We start from the raw sequence: 22,089 nt of genomic DNA, 5'->3' as shown, positions 1-22,089 counted from the left end.
AAGATACATCTTGTATAAGACATGATATAATGGATCAAATGAAATAGATTAATAGAATTGATAAGATTGGGATCAAGTTTGGTTTCAAGAATGACACCTCCTGTATAAGACAAAGATGATCAAAATGCCTAGTTTTAGAATGATATATCTTGTATAAGACTTGACCAAACGTTTGGTTTTAGGAAAGATACATCCTGTATAAGACATGTTGAAGTTTATTTTGATAGATGGATGATGAAGATATGAAAGTGAAGAAATATTCCATGCTGATGTGATAGATATGCATGTGATGGATGCAATGATGAATGTGACTAGATGATGACGAGATGTATCTAAAAAATGAGATGTATGAAATGATAATGTGAGATGTATCTTAAAAATGAGATGTATGAAATGTAATGATAATGTTAACTAATGTAATGAATGTAACTATATGCAAGATTTTAACATGGTCTAAATGATAATGATAATGCAAACTTAATATGATAATGAGAATTCACCTAATGATTTATTGCAACCCAATGTAAAGTGAAAATGACAATGATATGCAATCTAATGCAAGATTAACATGTTATGACATTAATGATCCTAAAATGATATGCAAGCTAATGCAAGAGTAACATGATAATGATATTATAATAATGCAAGATGAACATGAAATGATATGCAACCTAATGCAAGATTAAGATGATAATGATGTGCAACTAATGCCGAGCCTAATATGCATTCTCGTTCTCAATGTTGCCATTTGTTTTGATCAAAGTGCCAGTGCTTCCTTTATTTTCATCATCGGGTCTTGATTTGTTGAAAGTTGATACAAGCATCATGGTATAATTGAACCATAACGGCCTGAGTATAAATTACATGGATTTTGATATTGCAAGATGACACAAGCGTCGAGGTATAATTAAACCAAGATGACCTGAGTGTTGCTTGCGTAAAACAGAGAAGAGTTAACCTTTGTCCCATACAAATTAGAAATGTCTTTAGTGATATGTTACCTGATCACGTCGTAAGACAAATTTTCATAATATAAGGATTCACTCCCAAACAACAGACAAAGAAAATATCACATTCCTTCCTTGCTTCTCTAGTCATGAGACATCCCTGAGTTTCTTAGGAGATATGATAAGAAAAAATTAACAACCATAAGTAAGCATGCATGCTATTGGAAATATATTCTTGTCAAGTAAAACATCTTGTAAATAGATATTTTGTTCAATTCCAATAAGTTCAATTCCATGATATCTAGTCTTTTTTCATTGCCGTTGTCATTTGTTGGTTGTTCTGATCCTTATTGTCTTGCTACGTGTTTGTTCTGATGTTGAAAACCCTCAAGGTGAAATGCCCCTAGTGAGGTCAGGATTTTGCCCTTTGCTATTGATACTACTTTGATATGGATATGTACACTGATCGCCAAGCCATGGTGGGATATGATTTAGATTATTGGGGACAGTGACTATGCTAAGTATGTCCAGGATGATGTGGCATGTATAAGTGTTTGGTGGTGACTATGGGCTTAGATTAGATGAATCAAAGATATGATACAAGTACCAATAAATTAAGGAGCCATTCTCCCACAAGTGGTGCTTGTTGCCAAGTTTTCACCACTTATTTTTATTGCCCTTTTTTAATTTGTTTTTCATTTTTTTTTGTATTTTTCTGATTTATTTTTTGTGTGTGTGTCTGAGGCCCTTCAAAGATACTTGAAGAGATGGGATTTCTACCTCAAGAGGTATAATTGCTTCTGAACCATACACCAATGAATATGATATAGCCCCTGTAGGTGTGCAGATACTCATTCTACAGGCCCAAAGTGCCAGATTGAGTTGTACATGCCAATCCTTGCCAACATCATTCACTGTTTTTTTGAGGATTTTCTAGGATTATTTTCTTTGATGCTTCTGCTTGGTCATGTTGACATTATACACTCAGATGAGAATGGTTGATGTTGTCATTGATGGAAACCAATTGGTAACAGGGTTCAAAGGTTCTATCGGCAACAAACTTCACCTACTGGCACCGACAGTCACTATAAGGTTATTCACACCGACATCCAGTTACACCGACAACAGATTATATCGACAGTCCAAGCCGACTTGGAAATAATATTGTTTATGCGAATTGTATTGTAATGTAATATTATATTTGTATAGCCGACATGATGTATTGTAAAGACTCATATATGTATGAGATCTTGTAGGTCATTTGAATTGTGTGAGAGTATTTACGTAGGTATGCATGTAAGTGGTATATGAAAGCGAATAATTGTATATGCATTTTGATGTATTTATGTTAAGAGAAAATAAGAAGCAGAGAAAATCGAAGCAAGGTTTGGGAAAAGGTATTAGACAAAACTTAAACCGGTAGTGAATGCAGCATTGTAGATGCTATTTTGAGCAGTAAATTGTTATTGGATTTAACCATCCAATTGTGTAGTGAGTGAGACTCCAGTTTTGTATTGAGCAGTGAGCTCTAGGTAGTTGGCCTTCCTACATGTGTAGGCCCCTATTGTACTGAGTAATATTTATTCATATTGACTAGTGAGTAAATATTATGGGTCACAAATCCCACCGAGGGTTTTCCCTTATCGGGTTTCCTTGCCAAAAATATATGTGTTATGGTGTACATTGATGCTTATTCTTTTGTTTCTTTTTACTGTATTATTATTTGCTTACCGGTATATTAATTTGGGTTGTAAAGTTGCACATAAGTTTAAATCTTTCATCAACCAGTTAGACACTGATTCAGCCCCCCCTATCAGTGTCTTTGGGACTAACCAAATATCTAACAATTAGTATCAGAGTCTAGTCCTCTATTTGCAGAAGCCTAACAACTTGAGGAAGATTCTGAAATAGGTACCGATGGAAAGTTTGAGACAACAGTTGGAAGGAGCTCTTGAAGATTTTGATGCAGAAAAATTGAAGAATATCAAAATGGAAGATGAACTCAGAACTTCTCAGGAATTTATCAAAGCACTTCAAGATAACCTGGTTATAGAAAAGAATAAGAGAAAAGAATTACATGTGCAACTTCAAAGCCAAGATGATGAAGAAAAAGAAACTCTCAGAGATATTGCAGAGAAACTGAGACAAGAGAACAATAACATGAGGAATGAGATGCAAGATTTAACCATGAGACTATGTAAGGATATTGAAGATAGAAAGAGGAATGAAGAAGATTTGGCCAGAAGACTTAATGAAAGATCAGATGAATCTCTAAGGCTTAGTTATGAAAATGAAATTCTTAAAACAGATTTGATTCACATGCAACATGACAAAGAGGAACTTATGAGACAAGCTAGTACTCTAGAAAGTGAGTTGCTCACTGCAAATGAATACAAAGACAAATTCAAGAATAGTTCAGACAAGCTTGATGATATGCTGAAAAGTAAAAAACTTGATGGAGAAACAGTTGGACTTGGATTTGAACATGGAGAAAGTTCTGGAACTACAAACAATCATGATCATAACAAATTGGTAAGACAACCTAATGCTTATAAATTCAATGGCAAATGTTTTAATTGCAACAAATTTGGTCCTAGAGAAAATCAGTGTAGATTTAGGAATAATCAGAATACAAACTCATCCACCTGTCAATGTTCCAAATCCAATAAAAATGGTCATAACTCAGACAATTATAGAATGAATGTGAAATGCTATGTTTGTAGTAGATTTGGACATCTATCTAATCAATGTAGAACTCAAACCAGTCAAGGTTATGGAAAAACTATTCAAAGAAACAATGTAACCTATTATGCATGCAACAAGATTGGGCATATTGCAAGATTTTGCAGAAGCAAGAATGTACCGACAAACAACAGAGGATCTAATGACAAAGGCAAAGAAAAGGTAAATGAAATCAAGCAAGAATTCACTAAACAATGGATCATGAAGAGAGATAAGAGGAATGATGAATCTATCTCTCTACCGACAGAACAAAGTAATCTTGCACCGACAGGAGATTCTTCATCTAACTAAGGAATAATCCTTAGGGGTAAGACAACTAATTGAAGATCATGCATTTACCCTCAATCGGTGGTAAGAAGTCACAATTCTTCTTTACCGACACATATGTTGGAAATTCACTTCACCGGTGAAGCATTTAATGTGGTTGTAAGTTAACTTTTTGGTTATAAAGCACTTGAATTTCTCATTTCAACTTACCAAAGAATTCAAGCATTCAAAGAGCACAGGGTTGAGCACTAGCATTCAAGAAGCAAAGCAACAAGGTTTTTCAGAGCATCCAAGGTTTTCAGTAAAAGGTATTTATCTTACGAAATGGCTTCTTCATCTTCTGCTCCCGAATTCATTGCAAACCCTACTATTGTGGAAAATGTCAAGCGTCCTAGACTAGTCTTTAAAATCATCCCTAAGATAGTTAAGTTAGATGACTCCATTGGTGCATTTTTTGAAAATTCTGAAGGGAGTCGCATTTGTTGAAGACCCTAGGGCATACATTCACTGTAACATCAAAGATTTAGGGTCTGAGGATTTAAGAAACATGTCCATGAATGTTATCATTCACAACCAAGGTATAGTCAAACTGGAACACAAGGTTATTAAAGATTTAGGGTTCACTAACATCCTTCACATGCTGGAATTCTTAAATGAGATTGTCCGTTATGTTCTTAGTAGAGTTCACGGTGAATATTTGTGGTTAGATTTAGTTTTCAAAATCACTAAGGAAACAATTAAGGTTGTTTATTGGTTTACCTTCTACTGGCACTAGGCTTGAGAAGAAAAATAAAATTCCAAACAAAGAGGTTATGAACTTAACCAGAGCTATATTTGACAACAGATCACTTAGGGTTAGTGATATAACTGACAACAATATTAAATATGCTAGTATGGTTATTGGATACAAAGTTGCTCATACTAATAGGCTGAATTCTGTTTCAAGTTTATGCATTCATAGTGCCTATGAGATGATTATGAATAATGCTAAAATTGACATCTGTGAATGGTTGAAAGATAAACTATTAGAAAATTTAAGCAAGATCAAAGGTGACAAGAAGGGAACTTTCAAATTTGGGAATTTGATTGTATGCTTAATGCTATATTTCTCAAAGGAGATTCCCGGTATTGGACACAAGTACTTTGCATATGATATTTCTGTTGAAAAATAGATTAAGGAGGCAATTACTGGCATAGGCTCAGATAGTGACAAATTGGTAAAAGAGTATTTCAATAACTTTCAAGCAAAAATGAGGCAAAGGGAATGGATCCCTCAGAGCATTGTAGACAAATATGACAAACATATATGCTTTGTTGTGAAAAGATATGAAGTATGGATGGGGGCAGTTAGACCTAGAACTTTCTAGATAACAAAGATGGGTTATGAAGTGGACTCACACATCTTGGAATCTTATACCAAGATACTACTAGATGCTCCACTGGAACCCATTGAGAAGATCTTTGGCAATCCTAAAATTATAGAGAGTGATGTTTCTATGTAGAAACAGAGGAAGAAAAGAGAAAAAGAAATAGAAGATGCTTCGAAGTTTGTAGAAGTTCTTAAGAAGGGATTGTTGAAACTAGATCCAATGAAAGGTGTTGCTGATCAAGAAAGAAAATCAGAACAACAACCGGTAGCACATATTGTTGGCAATATTACATTATAAGGATATTGAGAAGGTTGTTGATGATTATGGACATAACTGATTAAAGATGTTTTACTGTCTTGATATTATTATTTTGTCATTGATGTCAAGAAATTGATTTTCTAATTCAGTATGATGTTGCCATATCTTAAGAAATATGATATGAAGATTATAAAGAAGTCAGTAAAGACACAGGAAAGAATATGATGGATAAGGGGATAAGTTATTCAATGGGAAACTCTATTGAGTTAGACAATGATGAGATCTTGATGTTTTAGATTGTTTTAACATCATACATATGTTGTAAAATGTAAAGGTTAATACTATACAATGTTATCAAGCAAAGAACCTAGTCGATAAACCCTAAGGAACCTAGTCGGTAAACCCTAAGGTTATCACAGTCGGTTAATGAAGACAGAATGTCTACCGAGTGAAGTTTAGTATTCACCGAGTTGTAACTGAGCTATAAAAGAATGCATTAAATGTTTACATGTGATATTTAATGAAAGATGCTGATGAGCTAGAGCGGATCAATGATTGGTAAGCCGTAGAAGAAGTTTGTTAACAAATCTAAGGCAATGGAAAGTCGGCAAGAAGATCTACAACTCAGATTGAACCGCATTACCCTAACACAAGTTCCAAGGTGAATGTGCAAGTTCCAAGGCAGGGTAAAACATTTTTCAGATCGAAAGATACAATGAATTTGGACAAGATTGAAGATCTGATGGCTATGATTGAACATTAGAGATGTGATCAAGGAGATTAAGCGGTTAGAAGATTGTTTATAAGTAGGAAACTGTTGATAAACAATGTATGTGGGCAAGTGTATGCACAGGGATGCTACATAGTGATTACTGGGCAAAAAAGTTTGAAGACCTGTTATAATAACAGAGTATTGATGCCCAACAGGTAGACAAGATTAATTCTATGTCTAGATTGTATTGAACAAATAGGAATCTGGTTTAACATTTTAGATGTGAAGTTGCAGATAGATTGTATTACTGTTATTTTGTGAAAGTGACAGGAAATCTCTTAACCGAGTGGACTTAACAGTCTTATATGAAAATCCTCTAACAAGGTGACATTCTGATTAAGTGTTTGAAATCCTTTGACAAGGTCACTTCTAACAAAGTGAAGATCCTAACAGATCTGAGGGAAATCCCTTAACTGGGTCACATCTAGCAATGTGTTTGTAATCTTTAACAAGATTTGCTTTTAACCAAGCATACTCTAGAAGAGTATATTTCTGAGTGGGTCCGAAATCCCATAGTGGTTTTTCCCTATTTGGGTTTCCATGTTAAATCTGGTGTTATGAGGTTTATATTGTTCATATTCTTTTGAGTTTGCATGTTTGACAGTTTTTGGTTATATGACTAATATATATGTTACCGAGGTTGAATCTGATGTTTTATGGATGATTAAATTTGTATGATTCACCCCCCCCCCTCTCATCTTGTTGGCTATTGGATCTGTACTTATTTTAAGTATCAGAACTATCAATTGGTATCAGAGCTTTGGACTCCGAAAGGAAAGTTTAAAGGCACTTGAGTTAAAGATCCAAAGATGTATAAGAGGGAAGCACCTAAGCTGAATAAGTCAAGTTTCTCTACATGGCAGAAAAGGATGAAGCTACATCTATCAGGAGTTGGAGAATATGCTATATACTATTTGGAGAATGATTTTGTTGCACCGAGCACCTATCCATTGACTATGGAAGAGATAAAGGCGAAGCAAGAACATATTCAAGCAATGATTGAAATAACATCTGCATTGACCGATTATGAGTTTAATGATCTAGAAGGCTGCAATGATGCAAAGGCAATGTGGACTAAGATCATATCTGTATATGGAGGAGATGAACATGTTCAAAGAGAAAAAGTTAATAGTTTAAGAGGACAACTTGAATCTATGAGGATGAATGAAGGTGAGAACATAACCCAGTACAGTACAAGACTAAAGGAGATTGTAAATCAAATCAAAGGAGTAGGAGGAACTATTGAAGAAAAGGATGTGACAAGTAAGTTGTTAAGAACTCTTATACCTGCCTATGTAATCCGAGTCTCTGCAATCAATGAATTGAGGTTTGTACCTAATATGCCAGTTTCCTTGGTTGCTACTATTGGTAAGCTACATGCATTTGAGTTAAGTAATTTTGATAATAGTGGGTCTTCGGTAAATAAAGTTGAAACTGCATTTAGTTCTTTTCATCTGAATGAATCTAATGATTACAATGAAAGAAACTATAAGTACTCTGAAGGAGATCATAGTGGAGCAAGTGAAAGATTTCGGAAGAACATGGAGGAGGTACACAAATTGTATGAAGAAATCAGAAAGCAAGAAGAGTTTGAAGCACTATTGGCCAAAAGGTTATTGAGAGGCAAAGTTAAGTATAAAGGAAAACTACCTTTGAAATGTTTCAATTGTGATAAAATTGGACATATGGCTTCTAACTGTCCTGACAAAGATTTTACTGAAAAGAGAGATTACCGAGATGATAGACAGAAAGATAATCATTACAGAGGACACCGAGACTTCAAGAGAACAGATAGAAAGACATGCTTAATTGCTGATGAAGAGTCCGACGATGATAAATCAAATGAGACTGATACATAAGAAGTTTTTTATGTGGCTATCAAGGATGGATCAGATGAAGAAAGGTATGAGGAAAAAGCCCTAATATCTCACATAAACACTAATGATTCTTGGATTATAGATAGTGGATGCTCACATCATATGACAGGAGATAAACACAAGTTTGTTATGTTAGAAGATTATGATGGAGGCTATGTTAGATTTGGTAATGATGCACCATGTCTGGTGAGAGGTAAAGGATCCATAACACTTCTTGATAAAGCAAGATGCAATGATGTTTATTGGGTTGAAGGTTTGAAATATAATTTGTTGAGTGTAGCACAACTAAACAACATAGGTTACCGAATAGAATTTCAGAAAGGAATTGTCAAAGTTCATGACAAGAATGGAAAGTTAGCTACTACCGAGACACAAACAAAAGGTAATACATTTCACCTTGACTCAACTCACAATAAGTGTTTTCATGCAAAGTTTGATAGTACCTGGTTATGGCATAAAAGGTTTTGTCATGTTAATTTTGATAATCTGATCAAGATAAGAAGAAGCACAGAGTAAGAGGTATACCGAGTCTTGAAAAACCTGAGAATGTTATGTGCCGAGGATGCCAGATGGGTAAAATGACAAGATCAAGCTTTACAAGTAAGTCCTACACTTCTAAGGGAATTTTAGATCTCGTGCACACTGATCTTTGTGGTCCTATGAAAGTTCAAAGTTATTATGGTGATAAGTATTTCATATTATTTGTGGATGATTATTCAAGGATGATGTCAGTAATGTTTTTAAAAGAAAAATCATAAGCTTTTCAAATGTTTAAATGGTACAAGGCTAGAGTTGAAAATGAAACAGGAAGACAACTGAAATGTCTTAGATCAGATAGAGGAGGAGAGTTCACATCTGATGAGTTCAATCTATTTTGCAATGATCATGGTATTAAAGGACAAGTCTCTGCACCAAGAACTCCACAGCAGAATGGAATAGCTAAAAGAAGAAATAGATCTATTGTGGATTGTGCTAGAACACTGATGATTGAGAAGAAGGTTCCACAAACATTTTGGAGAGAAGCAATAAGCACAGCTGTTTACACCTTGAACCGAGTTCAATTGAAGAAAGGTACTTTGAAGACACCTTATGAAATCTGGTATGGCAAGAAACCTAATGTAAGTTACTTTAAGATCTTTGGAAGTAAATGCTATGTTCATAAAGATGATAGAAATGGCAAGTTTGATCAGAAAAGTGAAGAAGGAACATTTCTAGGATATTCTTCTAGAAGCAAAGCATTTAAATGTCTGATCAAATCATCTAACAAAATAGTAGAAAGTGCAAATGTGAAAATAGATGAATTTGCAGAAGGAATTGATGAAGGGAATTCCAAAGAACCAGAAGACTATGATGAATTTGTCTATGTACAACTGAGAAGTCCTACCGAGATAACTGTTGAAGGAAATGAAGAAGATATCCAGTTACCAAGTGATGAAGAAGACCATACAGAGCCTACCAAGCCTGTATTAGCCAAGTATGTCAGAAGACACCATGCACCAAGTCAGATTATAGGAGATAAGGATGATCCGGTGATGACAAGGAACAAACTAAGACAAAACACATGTTTGATATCTGAATTTGAACCAAGAATAGTGAAAGAGGCATTTAACAGTGAAGATTGGATAAATGCTATGATAGAAGAGATTGATCAAATCAAGAAGAATGACACATGGACACTGGTCCCAAGACTGAAGGACAAAAATGTAATTGGTACAAAGTGGATCTTCAGAAACAAGCTAAATGAAAAAGGTGAGGTCATTCGGAACAAAGCAAGATTAGTCTGCAAAGGTTATGCCCAAGAAGAAGGAATTGGTTATGGTGAGACTTTTGCACCTGTTGCCAGACTTGAAGGAGTTAGAACATTATTGGCATATGCTGCTTTCAAGAACTTCAAGGTATATCAAATGGATGTCAAATCTGCATCCTGAATGGAATATTAGAAGAAGAAGTTTTCATTGAACAACCTGAAGGATTTTTTGATGACAATAATAAAGATCAGGTATGTAAATTAAACAAAGCTTTATATGGTCTGAAACAAGCACCTAGAGCATGGTATGGAAGATTACTCTCTTATTTGATTAAGATTGGCTTTATAAGGACAAGTGAGAACAACAACATGTACATGAAGAATGATGAAAATGGAATACTAATCTCAACCATATTTGTTGATGATATTATATTTTGTGGAAATGACTCTTTATGCAAGAACTTTGGAAATGAAATGAGCAAAGAATTTGAGATGTCATTAATCAGTGAGATAAAGTATTTTATAGGCTTATAGATACTGCAAATGAAAAATGAGATTTTCATTACTCAATCCAAATACATAAAGGAAATCTTGAAGAAATTTGGAATGGAGGATTCAAAGCCAGTAAGTACTCCTATGACTACCAACTGCAAACTATCAAAGAATGATGAATCTGCATCTATTGATGAGACAATCTACTGATCCATGATTGGAAAACTACAATATGTTGTTCACAGCAGGCCAAATATAGCACATGCAGTAGGTATTGTTGCAAGATTCTCTGCAGATCCTAAGGAAATACACATGACGACAATCAAAAGAATTTTCAGATACTTGAAAGGCACTGAAGATTATGGCTTAGTATATCAGAAAGGAAATGATTTTGATTTAAAAGTTTATACTGATGCTGATTGGGCAGGCAACATTGATGACAGAAAAAGCACAAGTGGAGGAGCTTTCTTCTTAGGAGAAAGACTAGTGAGTTTGCTTAGCAAGAAACAAGGATGTGTTTCTGAGTTAATAGCTGAAGCTTCATATGTTGCAGCAGCACTGAATTGTACCAAGATTGCATGGATCAAACAACAGTTGGAAGGTATAAATGAGAAAGTTACCGAGCTAGTAACTATATTCTATGACAATACAAGTGCCATTAATATTTCAAAGAACCCTGTTATGCACTCTAAGACAAAGCACATCTCTATCAAATATCATTATCTTAGAGAAGAAGCTCAAGAGAAGAAAGTGGTGTTGGAATATGTTAACACAAAGGAGCAAATAGTTGATATCTTCACCAAGCCACTACCAAAGGACACTTTTGAATATCTCAGAAGTAAGTTAGGGGTCATACCCCTATCTTTTACTCACTGATCGAGTTCGGTGAAAGCATCACTTCGAGGACTCTATTGAATATCTTTTCGGGAGCTGATGCTGGATTGATACACTTTAGAATGTTTTTATGAAAGTGTACTGGAATTATACTAGAATAATACAAAGAATGATACAGGGAACAGGAATTGTAAACAAATGCTCTGACCGAGACTCAACTGATACACAACAGTAAGAAATAACTTCTTACAGAAAGAAATTATGTTTTAGTTCTATTCTTTTTGGCATTGTTGTCAAAGGGGGAGAAGACCTACCAAGAAGGAGAAGACCTACCCAGGGGGAGAAGACCTAAGAAGGAGAAGATCTACCAAAAGGGGAGAAGACCTGAGAAGACTGAGAGAAGACTACAGATTGAAATAAAGACTGAAAATAGAAGAGAAGTTTGATGTATGGGGCAGAGCATTTCAGCATTTCAGAATCACAACAATCCAAATCTTTTAAAGATCAAATCAATTGGTTTTGCCATCAATGCCAAAGGGGGAGATTGTTGGCAATATTACATTATAAAGATATTGAGAAGGTTGTTGATGATTATGGACATAACTGATTAAAGATGTTTTATTGTCTTGATATTATTATTTTGTCATTCATGTCAAGAAATTGATTTTCTAATTCAGTATGATGTTGCCATATCTTAAGAAATATGATATGAAGATTATAAAGAAGTCGGTAACGACACAAGAAATAATATGATGAATAAGGGGATAAGTTATTCAATGGGCAACTCTACTGAGTCAGACAATGATGAGATCTTGATGTTTTAGATTGTTTTAACATCATACATATGTTGTAAAATGTAAAGGTTAATACTATACTATGTTATCAAGCAAAGAACCTAGTTGGTAAACCCTAAGGAACCTAGTCGGTAAACCCTAAGGTTATCGTAGTCGGTTAATGAAGACAGAATGTCTACCGAGTGAAGTTTAGTATTCACCGAGTTGTAACTAAGCTATAACAGAATGCATTAAATGTTTACATGTGATATTTAATGAAAGATGCTGATGAGCTGGAGAAGATCAATGATTGGTAAGCCGTAGAAGAAGTTTGTTAACGAATCTAAGGCAATGGAAAGCCGGCAAGAAGATCTACAGCTCAAATTGAACCGCATTACCCTAGCACAAGTTCCAAGGTGAATGTGCAAGTTCCAAGGTGGGGTAAAATGTTTTCAGATTGAAAGATACAATGAACCTGGCTAAGATTGAAGATCTGATGGCTATGATTGATCATGGGAAATGTGATCAAAGAGATTAAGCGGTTAGAAGATTGTTTATAAATAGGAAATTGTTGATAAACAATGTATGCAGGCAAGTGTATGCACAGGGATGCTACATAGTGATTATCGAGCACAGAAGCTTGAAGACCTGTTATAATAAGAGAGTATTGATGCCCAGCAGATAGACAAGATTAGTTCTATGTCTAGATTGTATTGAACAAATAGGAATTTGCTTTAGCATTTTAAATGTGAAGTTGCAGATAGATTGTATTACTGTTATTTTGTGAAAGTGATAGGAAATCTCTTAACCGAGTGGACTTAACAGTCTTATATGAAAATCCTCTAACAAGGTGACATTCTGATTGAGTGTTTGAAATCCTTTGACAAGGTCACTTCTAACAAAGTGAAGATCCTAACAGATCTAAGGGAAATCCCTTAACCGGGTCACATCTAGCAATGTGTTTGTAATCTTTAAAAAGATTTTCTTTTAACCGAGCATACTCTAGAAGAGTATATTTCTTAGTGGGTCTAAAATCCCACAGTGGTTTTCCCTATTTGGGTTTCCATGTTAAATCTGGTGTTATGAGGTTTATATTGTTCATATGCTTTTGAGTTTGCAAGTTTGACAGTTTTTGGTTATATGACTGATATATATGTTACTGAGGTTGAATCTGATGTTTTATGGATGATTAAGTTTGTATGATTCACCCCCCCCCTCTCATCTTGTTGGCTATTGGATTTGTACTTATATTAAGTATCAGAACTATCACATATCTCTCATGTGGTTACCTTATTCGATTCTGATAGTGGTAAGGCTGCTGAATTCAAAAGGGTGGAAAGAAATAAAAGAAAATCCTCAATGACACCTGCTCCATCTCCAAATAAATCAAGAACACTCAGAAAGAAACAACAGGCTATGAGAGAGCCCAGTGGTTAGAAGAAGAAGGTCACACCAAAGAAGCAACCAGAACAAAAGGAAGCAGATACTCTTTCACCGACAAAACTGATAAATGAAATAACTCAAGAAGGAAATCTTAGTAATGTCAGTAAGTTCTATCATTCTTTTATTGATTCAGATAAGGATACTATTGAGGAAAGTATAATTTTGTATCTAGACATATATAAGAAGGTTCTTATTGAGGTTGTAGATGTTCTTCTTAATGATTTATACTTGAGACTTGAAGCAAAGAGAATGTCTGTTATGGAGTTAGATAAGAAATTGAAGGTTGAGGCACTATTAGCCATTCATCCTGTTAATTCTAAGCAATAAATATTTGACTTAATATTTGAAGCTAACAGGACTATTTTTGTGAGTGGTCACCAACAAGTTAGTCTTATGGATGATAGAGTAAAAGAGATTGCAGATGAAACAACTAATAAATGGGATATATTCTTTGTTGAGAAGGAGAAAAGAGAAGAGAAAGAGAGACAAACAAATGATAAATCATTTACTAAAGTATATCAAAAAATAGATAAAGGCAAGGGTAAGGTTGGTAGTGTACCTGACATCATAGTTAAGGACAACTTACTGCCACCGGCATAGGATACCCCACCGGTATTATCAGAGGCATCGACAAAAATGCAAAATGAGCTTGAAAAGATATCAGAGGAAGTGAAAACATATATTGTTGATTCTGAGTCAGAAATTCTATTCACAATGAATGTTGACACTTTGGACATCAATATTGTATTGGACAAGGAAACTGCAGAAGAAAAGAAATCTGAAGCTTTAAATATTGAGAAACCTGAATCACTGGTGAAGGCTGTTTTACACTCAACAGAATATTGAGATATTAATAGAAACAAAAAAGAAACAAGAACAGACACAATCAAAACCGGTAGTAAATAAGAATGAGGATGAGGGTGAAGATAAGAAGGAAGAGAAAGTGGATAAAGAAGAGGTTAAGGTATCTAGAGAAGAGAAGAAAGTTATTGTAGAACCTAGCACTCCTCCCATTACTTCTACTATGGACTACAAACCAACAAATGTAACTGATGTATTATTAGATTCCACCAAGAAGATAACATAATGCAATGCCTTAGCATTTAAGGCTATTGATGATTCTTTACCAATTTTGTAGATGATTGCACCGGCGTGCAAGGTTGATCACATCATTGGGTCTATAGGTAAATTGGATATGTTGTCCAAATTCATTTCTTCTAACATTCAAACTATAGATAAGATAAATGAGGAGACCATTAAGGAAAGAGTTAATAAGGAGAAGAATGAATTCTTTGACAAAACAATAAAGGATTGCACACAACAGATTGATTATTATTATTGACACTGAATTCCACCATTCTGGAATACAAGGAATTGTACAGGGAAGCATGTAAACCTCACCATCTAACAGAAGATGTTGATGAACAAATAAAGAAAACACAGAAAGAAATTGATGACATTGTTGACAATATGATTGGTTCTTCAGAACTCACATCAGTTTTGGATCAAGAGATGGCTACTTATGAAGAGAAGATTGAGAAATTGGAAAGGGAAAAAGCAAGGCTAAAGATGAAAACCCGAGAGTTAAAGAAAAAACTTGTTCCTAGATTGGATAATTTGTTAACACACCGGAATGAGCTATCTAAGGCAACTATTAAAGGGGAAAGATCACCGGAGCAGTAGATGCATTATCTCACCGGGATGATCCGGCAGACAAAGACTATAATTTCTAACAGTACAAAGTTTTTGCAAGGTCTTAACTTGGTTTTGGCAGACATTTTTCAAATTGTACATAACCGGCTACAAGTTTCTAGGTAAATTTTGAATTTTTGATACTTTTGACATCCTTTGTCATTGATGTCAAAGGGGGAGTTTTGTAATGAGAAAAATATACAGAAGGAGATCATTTGATCAGGGGGAGCACTCTCAGTTTTTGGACTTCAAATTTTGGATATCAGTTTTGGATTTTTCTCATAAGTGTTGCCATCAATGCCAAAGGGAGAGATTGCTAGCATTATACACTTTGATGAGAATGGTTGATGTTGTCATTGATGGCAACCAACTGGTAACAAGGTTCAAAGGTTCTACCACCAACAGACTTCACCTACCAGCATCGACAGTCACTATAAGGTTATTCACACCGACATCCAGTTACACCGGCAACACATTGTGCCAACAGTCCAAGCCGACTTGGAAATAATATTGTTTATGCAAATTGTATTATAATGTAATATTATATTTTTATAGCTGACATGATGTATTGTAAGAATCATATATGTATGAGATCTTGTAGGTCATTTGAATTATGTGAGAGTATGTATGTAGGTATGCATGTAAGCGGTATATGAAAGAGAATAATTGTATATGCATTTTGATGTATTTATCTTAAGAGTGAATAAGAAGAAGAGGAGAGCGAAGCAAGGTTTTGGTAGAGGTATTAGATAGAGCTTATACTAGTACTGAATCCAGCATTGCAGATGCTATTTTGAGCAGTACATTGTTGTTGGATTTAACTATCCAAATGTGTAGTCAGTGAGACTCCATTTTTGTATTGAGCAGTGAGCTCTAGGTAGTTGGCCTTCCTGTATGTGTAGGCCCCTATTGTACTGAGTAATATTTATTCATATTGGCCAGTGAGTAAATATTATGGGTCACAAATCCCACCGAGGTTTTTCCCTTAGCGGGTTTCCTCACCAAAAATATCTATGTTATGGTGTGCATTGATGCTTATTCTTTTGTTTCTCTTTACTACATTAATATTTGCTTACCGATATATTAATTTGGGTTGTAAATTTTCAAATAAGTTTAAATATTTCATCATCTGGTTAGACACTGATTCACCCCCCCTCGCAGTGTCTTTTGGACTAACCAAATATCTAATAGGCCATTCCCTTATCGGTAGTATGGTGTGGAAAAGAGAGGTTGGATTTTTAATCGTTCACATAGCTCTTGTACATCCTGGTTCTTGAAAGGACATCCATTATCTGTGATGATGGAACTAGGGATGGCATATCTGGAAATGAGATAGTTGAGGATGAATGATGAGATCTGTTTTCCAGTCACGGTGGTCATTGGGACTGCTTCGATCCACTTGGTAAAGTACTCTGTGGCGATGATAATGAACTTATGCCCATTTCAAGAGGAAGGATGAATTTTTCCTACTAGATCAAGTCCCCATTGACAGAAAGGCCAAGATGTGGTGAATGGTTGGAGCTCCTATGTTGGTGCATGTATGAGGTTACCATGAATTTGGCATTTAGGACATTTCCTAGCAAATTGATAGGACTCTCTTTCCATTGTCGACCAGTAATATCCCATTCTCAGAAGTTTCTTAGTAAGAGTAGGACCACTTGAGTGTGTACCACAAATACCTTCACGAAGCTCATGTAAGGCGGAGTCAGATTTGTTAGACAGTTTAGATAATCGGAAGACAACTAAGAGAGGCAGGGTGAATCAATCGTCACAGATTACCGGAAGCATTAGCAATTTAAACTTTAATACCAAAACCCAAAACAATAATACTAGAATAGTAGTTAATCTAATTAAGCATAAAAAATAATCATCAAATAAAATCCATCCACACAACACCGAGATTTGTAGGTAGAAAACTTGGTAAAGGGAAAAACCACGGTGGGAAGCCTACCCACAGTCAGATAATACTTCTGCAGTAAGTATGTGAATTAAAATGAAGGGGCCTACACTTGCAGGAAGGCCAATAGCCTAGAGAACACTTCTCATCACAAAAGGAGCCTCACTAACTACATGTAAATCCATACTACAATCCGGAGAAGTATTGAACTGTAAATGATAGCATCTCCTATGCCTGAGTATAGTTCCGGTTAAGCTCAATACTGGAGGACTAAATCCTCTTACACAAACCCAATTCGATCTCCAATGATCGACCAACTCCTCTACTTGAATGATATTACATTATTCACACATTACATTCCTCAACCATGACCTCTTACAATAACCATGATGATCTACAATGAGATCTTACATCATATTTATATAAACTCTCGACCATAAACAATAAGGTCAGCCACCAGTCAATAAATGAATTACATAATTACAAACCATGTCGGCCTTAGACCAAAACAAATAATATCCACACATAAGACATCCCAAAAATACAACAATAGGTCCTATCCACATGTTACATTAATGCGGTCCATAACCTAGATCAACTGGGACCAAGTATAGGTCCACACGCTTCAGTAATGATCTCCAAATGTCAAGTCTCAAACATGATCACCAACAACATCCTGAAACTCCATCATAAGCTGCAACAACACCAATTATGCAATGCATCAAAGATCTACACCAAAATCTCTACCGGTGAAACCCTCGCTGGAACTAGAAACAAATATTCTAAGTAAGTAGGATAGCATCCAATCACTAGACCGAAACCAACTGACCAAATATGAGTATGAGTATCATGAACAAGCCAATTCCATACCAAATTATATTAGAGCCTACCGGATCATGTTGGATCCAAGTTAACCAAAAACCACTCAACCTACCAGGACCATAAGGGTGCCGGTAAATAATCCAAACAACTAGTGTTGACACAATGACAAAACATCAATGCAACACATAATAAATTCCACCAAATGCCCAACAATCTCCCCCTTTGACATTGATGGAAACACTAGATGTGAAAAACGTCTAAGTACCCAAAAATGCCAAACAAGTCTCCCCCTATGGAAGATAACCAACAATCTCCTGTATATAGCTTTGAATATCAATGAATCTCCTTCTTTGAATAATATCTCTATAAAAGCTCTGAATTTGTTTTTTACATCACTAGCTCTCCCCCTTTGACATCAATGCCATAAATCTGACAAAAATATCAAAGCAAAAAAGCATGACTCTGAATCTCAAAGCTGACTACTCCCCTTGAGCAGTAGCATCCCACATCAGTGCTGAAATGAATGGTATCTCTGATAATGCATGTCAGACTGATGCCAAAATGCATCAATCAAGTCTTTGTCAGAGGGACAAAAACCCCCAATCTGTCTCTTAGGTACTCAAATGATTCCTTGGATAAAGGTTTAGTGAAAATATCCCCAATCTATTCTTTAGTGTTCACATAAACCAGTTTAACTTCATTTTCTTCCACCTTCTCCTTCAAAAAGTTATACTTGATAGATATGTGCTTTGTCTTAGAATGAAATACTGGATTCTTTGATATATCAATAGCAGTAGAGTTATCACAGTGAATAACTACTGATGTATCACAATCCAACTTTATATCCTTCAACATTTGCTTCATCCATAAAACTTGTGTACAATTAGTAGCATCAACAACATACTCAGCTTCAGTAGTAGATAAAGAAGTACATGATTGTTTCTTGTTGATCCATGAAACCAACTTCTTTCCGAGAAAGAAAGCTCCACTGGAAGTACTTTTCCGGTCATAAACATCTCCAGCCCAGTCATCATCTGTATATGCACATAAAGTAAAGTTATCATTCTTAGGGTACCATAAGCCATATTATGATGTACCTTGCAAGTATCTAAAAATCCTTTTCACCACCATCTCATGATTTTCTCTAGGATCACTTTGAAATCTTGAAACAATACAAACAACATTCATAATGTTAGGCCTAGTTTGAGTCAAATAAAGTAGACCTCCAATCATATATTTGTATCTTGTAGGATTTATCAGTGTAGAAACATCTTTCCTTGTCAATTTCTCACTTCTAACCATAGGTGTACTTACTAGTTTAGAATCTCCCATACCAAATTTCTTCAACAATTCCTTAGCATATTTAGTTTGATAGATAAAAATACCTTTTCTAGTCTGAGTAATCTGTAAACGTAAGAAAAATTTCATCTCACCAATCATAGACATCTCAAATTCTTTCTCCATATTCTTAGAAAATTCTATGCATAATTTATCTTCACCTCCAAAAATAATTTCATAAACAAATACTTCAACAATCAGTAAATCATCATCAGTGATTTTATAATATAAATTACTATAAGTACTGCCCTTAGTAAAACCAAGCTTCAAAAGATATTTATACAACCTTGCATACCAAGCTCTAGGTGCTTGTTTCAATCCATATAAAGCTTTCCTTAATCCGCAAACCATATTAGTATCATCTAATAGTAAAAAACCATTAGGTTGCTCAATATAAACTTCCTCATCAAGATCCCCATTCAAAAAAGCACATTTAACATCCATCTGATAAACCTTGTAGTTTTAATAAGTAGCATAGGCAAGAAATAATCTTATACCTTCAATCCTAGATACCGATGCAAAAGTTTCTCCATAATCAATTCCTTCCTTCTGAGAATATCCTTTACAAACCAATCTAGCCTTATTCCTTATAACTTGATCATCCTCATTCAATTTATTCCTATAAACCCATTTAGTTCCAATGACATTTTTATTTTTAGGCCGAGGAATCAAAGTCCATGTGTTATTTTTCTCAATCTAATCTAATTCTTCTTCTATAGCTTTTAACCAAAATTCATCTTTACATGCCTCAATTACTGATACCGGTTCAACTTGTGAAATTAAACATACCTCATTAGTTGCCAATCTTCTTCTTGTCATCACTCCATTGCTCTTATCCCCAATGATTTGATCTTCAGAATGATTCAATCTCACATACCTAGGAGTCTTTTGACTCTTTGGTTCCTCTTCCCTGTTCTTTAGGTACTGTAGAATTCTTTGATGTTGCCGGAGTAACTGGTTCAACTCTCTATTTTGGTAAAGGTGCTACCAGTTCAGAAATAATCATTTCCACTGCCAGTTCCCTCTCATAAATTCTGATTTGACTTTTTATTAGCTCATCTACTTTGACACTAGCACTCTCCACTATTCTCTGCAATATCTTGTTATAACATATATATGCTTTGATTTGATTAGAATAACCAAGAAATATGCCTTCATCACATGTAGGATCAAATTTCCCAATAGTATCATCTCTCTTGATATAACATTTACTACCAAAAATTCTGAAATACTTAATTGTAGGTGTATTGCCAAACCATAATTCATAAGGTGTCTCACCGGTTTCTCCTTTGATATGTACTCCGTTGAATGTGTAAACTGTTGTATTAACTGCTTCTCTCTAGTAGATATGAGGTAGATTTGCTTTCATCATCATTGTTCTAGTAGCATCCAAGAGTTTTGTTTTTCCTTTCCACAACTCCATTCTGCTGAGGTGTCCGGGGAGCAGAAAATTGTCTTCTTATACCATGCTTGTCACAAAAGTTATTAAACTCATCGGATGTGATTTGTCCACCATTATCTGATCTCAAACATTTAATCTTCAATCCTTTCTTAGTTTCCACCTTAGCCTTAAAGATTTTAAACTTTTCAAATGCTTCAAATTTTTCTTTCAAAAAAGTAACCCACATCATTCTAGAATAGTCATCAATCATTAGCATGAAATATCTATCACCATGAAAATTTTTAACTCTAGAAGGGCCACACAAATTAGTATAAATAAGATCAAGAACATCATTTGATTTATCTTGTATACTCCTAAAATAGGTTCTAACCTGTTTACCCATTTGACATTCTTTACATACCGGATTATAGGGCTTCATAATCTTAGGTATATCTCTAACAACCTTAGTTGAACTCATCTTCGCAATACAATCAAAATTCACATGACACAACCTTTTATGCCATAACCAACTCTCATCAATCTGTGTAATCAAACATGTCTTCTCACCGAAGTTCAAATGAAATATGTTACCATTTGTCTATGTACCGGTTGCAATCTCCAAGCCATATTTGTTAATGATTTTGCATTTTCCATCCTTCAACTGTAATTGAAATTCCTTATCTACAAATTTTCCTACACTCAAAAGATTAAGCTTCAAACCTTCAACATAATAGACATTGTCAGTATTGTTCTTACCATCCAATGATATAGTTCCTTTTCCTTTAATCATACATGCCTTGTCATCTCCAAATATAACTAGTCCACCATCAATTTATTGCAAAGATTAAAAATTCCCTTTATCCCCAATCATATGATTTGAACAACCACTGTCAATTACTCATTCATCCTTGTCCTCAATTTTAGTAGCAAGTGCCTTTTCCTCAGGTACAATCTCTTCTAGTGTCGGATCATCATCCTTGATAGCCAGGAATACCCATTCCTTCCCATTGCCGGATCCACTAGTAGAATCTTCTGCTGGTTCATCATCTGAATCAGTAATGCCTTCCTCATCCGCTATGTAACATGATTTGTCTATGTTTTTCTTGAATCTATACTTGTTCTGATATCTAGGGTTAGGCTTAAATGATCTTTTAACTCTTTCTTCAAATCTTGAATTCTTTTCAAGACATCTAGATGCAAAATAACTAATCTTATTACATGCAAAATATTTAAAAGGTGCTTTTGCTTCATACTTACTTCCTACCGGTCCTTTCAGTACTCTTCTAGAAAATAGTGCTTCAAGCTGCTCAAACTCATCATCTTCTCTCTTCATATCTTCTAGTTCTTTTGCATACAAAGCTTTCCAGTCTTGCTTACTGGTTGTAGATTTAGATGCATGAAAAACAGGTTCAGTCTTCACATCTCCAGAAGGTCCAA

The sequence above is a fragment of the Cryptomeria japonica genome, chromosome 3 (genome assembly GCF_030272615.1).
Source record: "Cryptomeria japonica chromosome 3, Sugi_1.0, whole genome shotgun sequence".
NCBI lineage: Eukaryota > Viridiplantae > Streptophyta > Pinopsida > Cupressales > Cupressaceae > Cryptomeria > Cryptomeria japonica.
Note: the sequence above shows the minus strand (reverse complement) of the source record.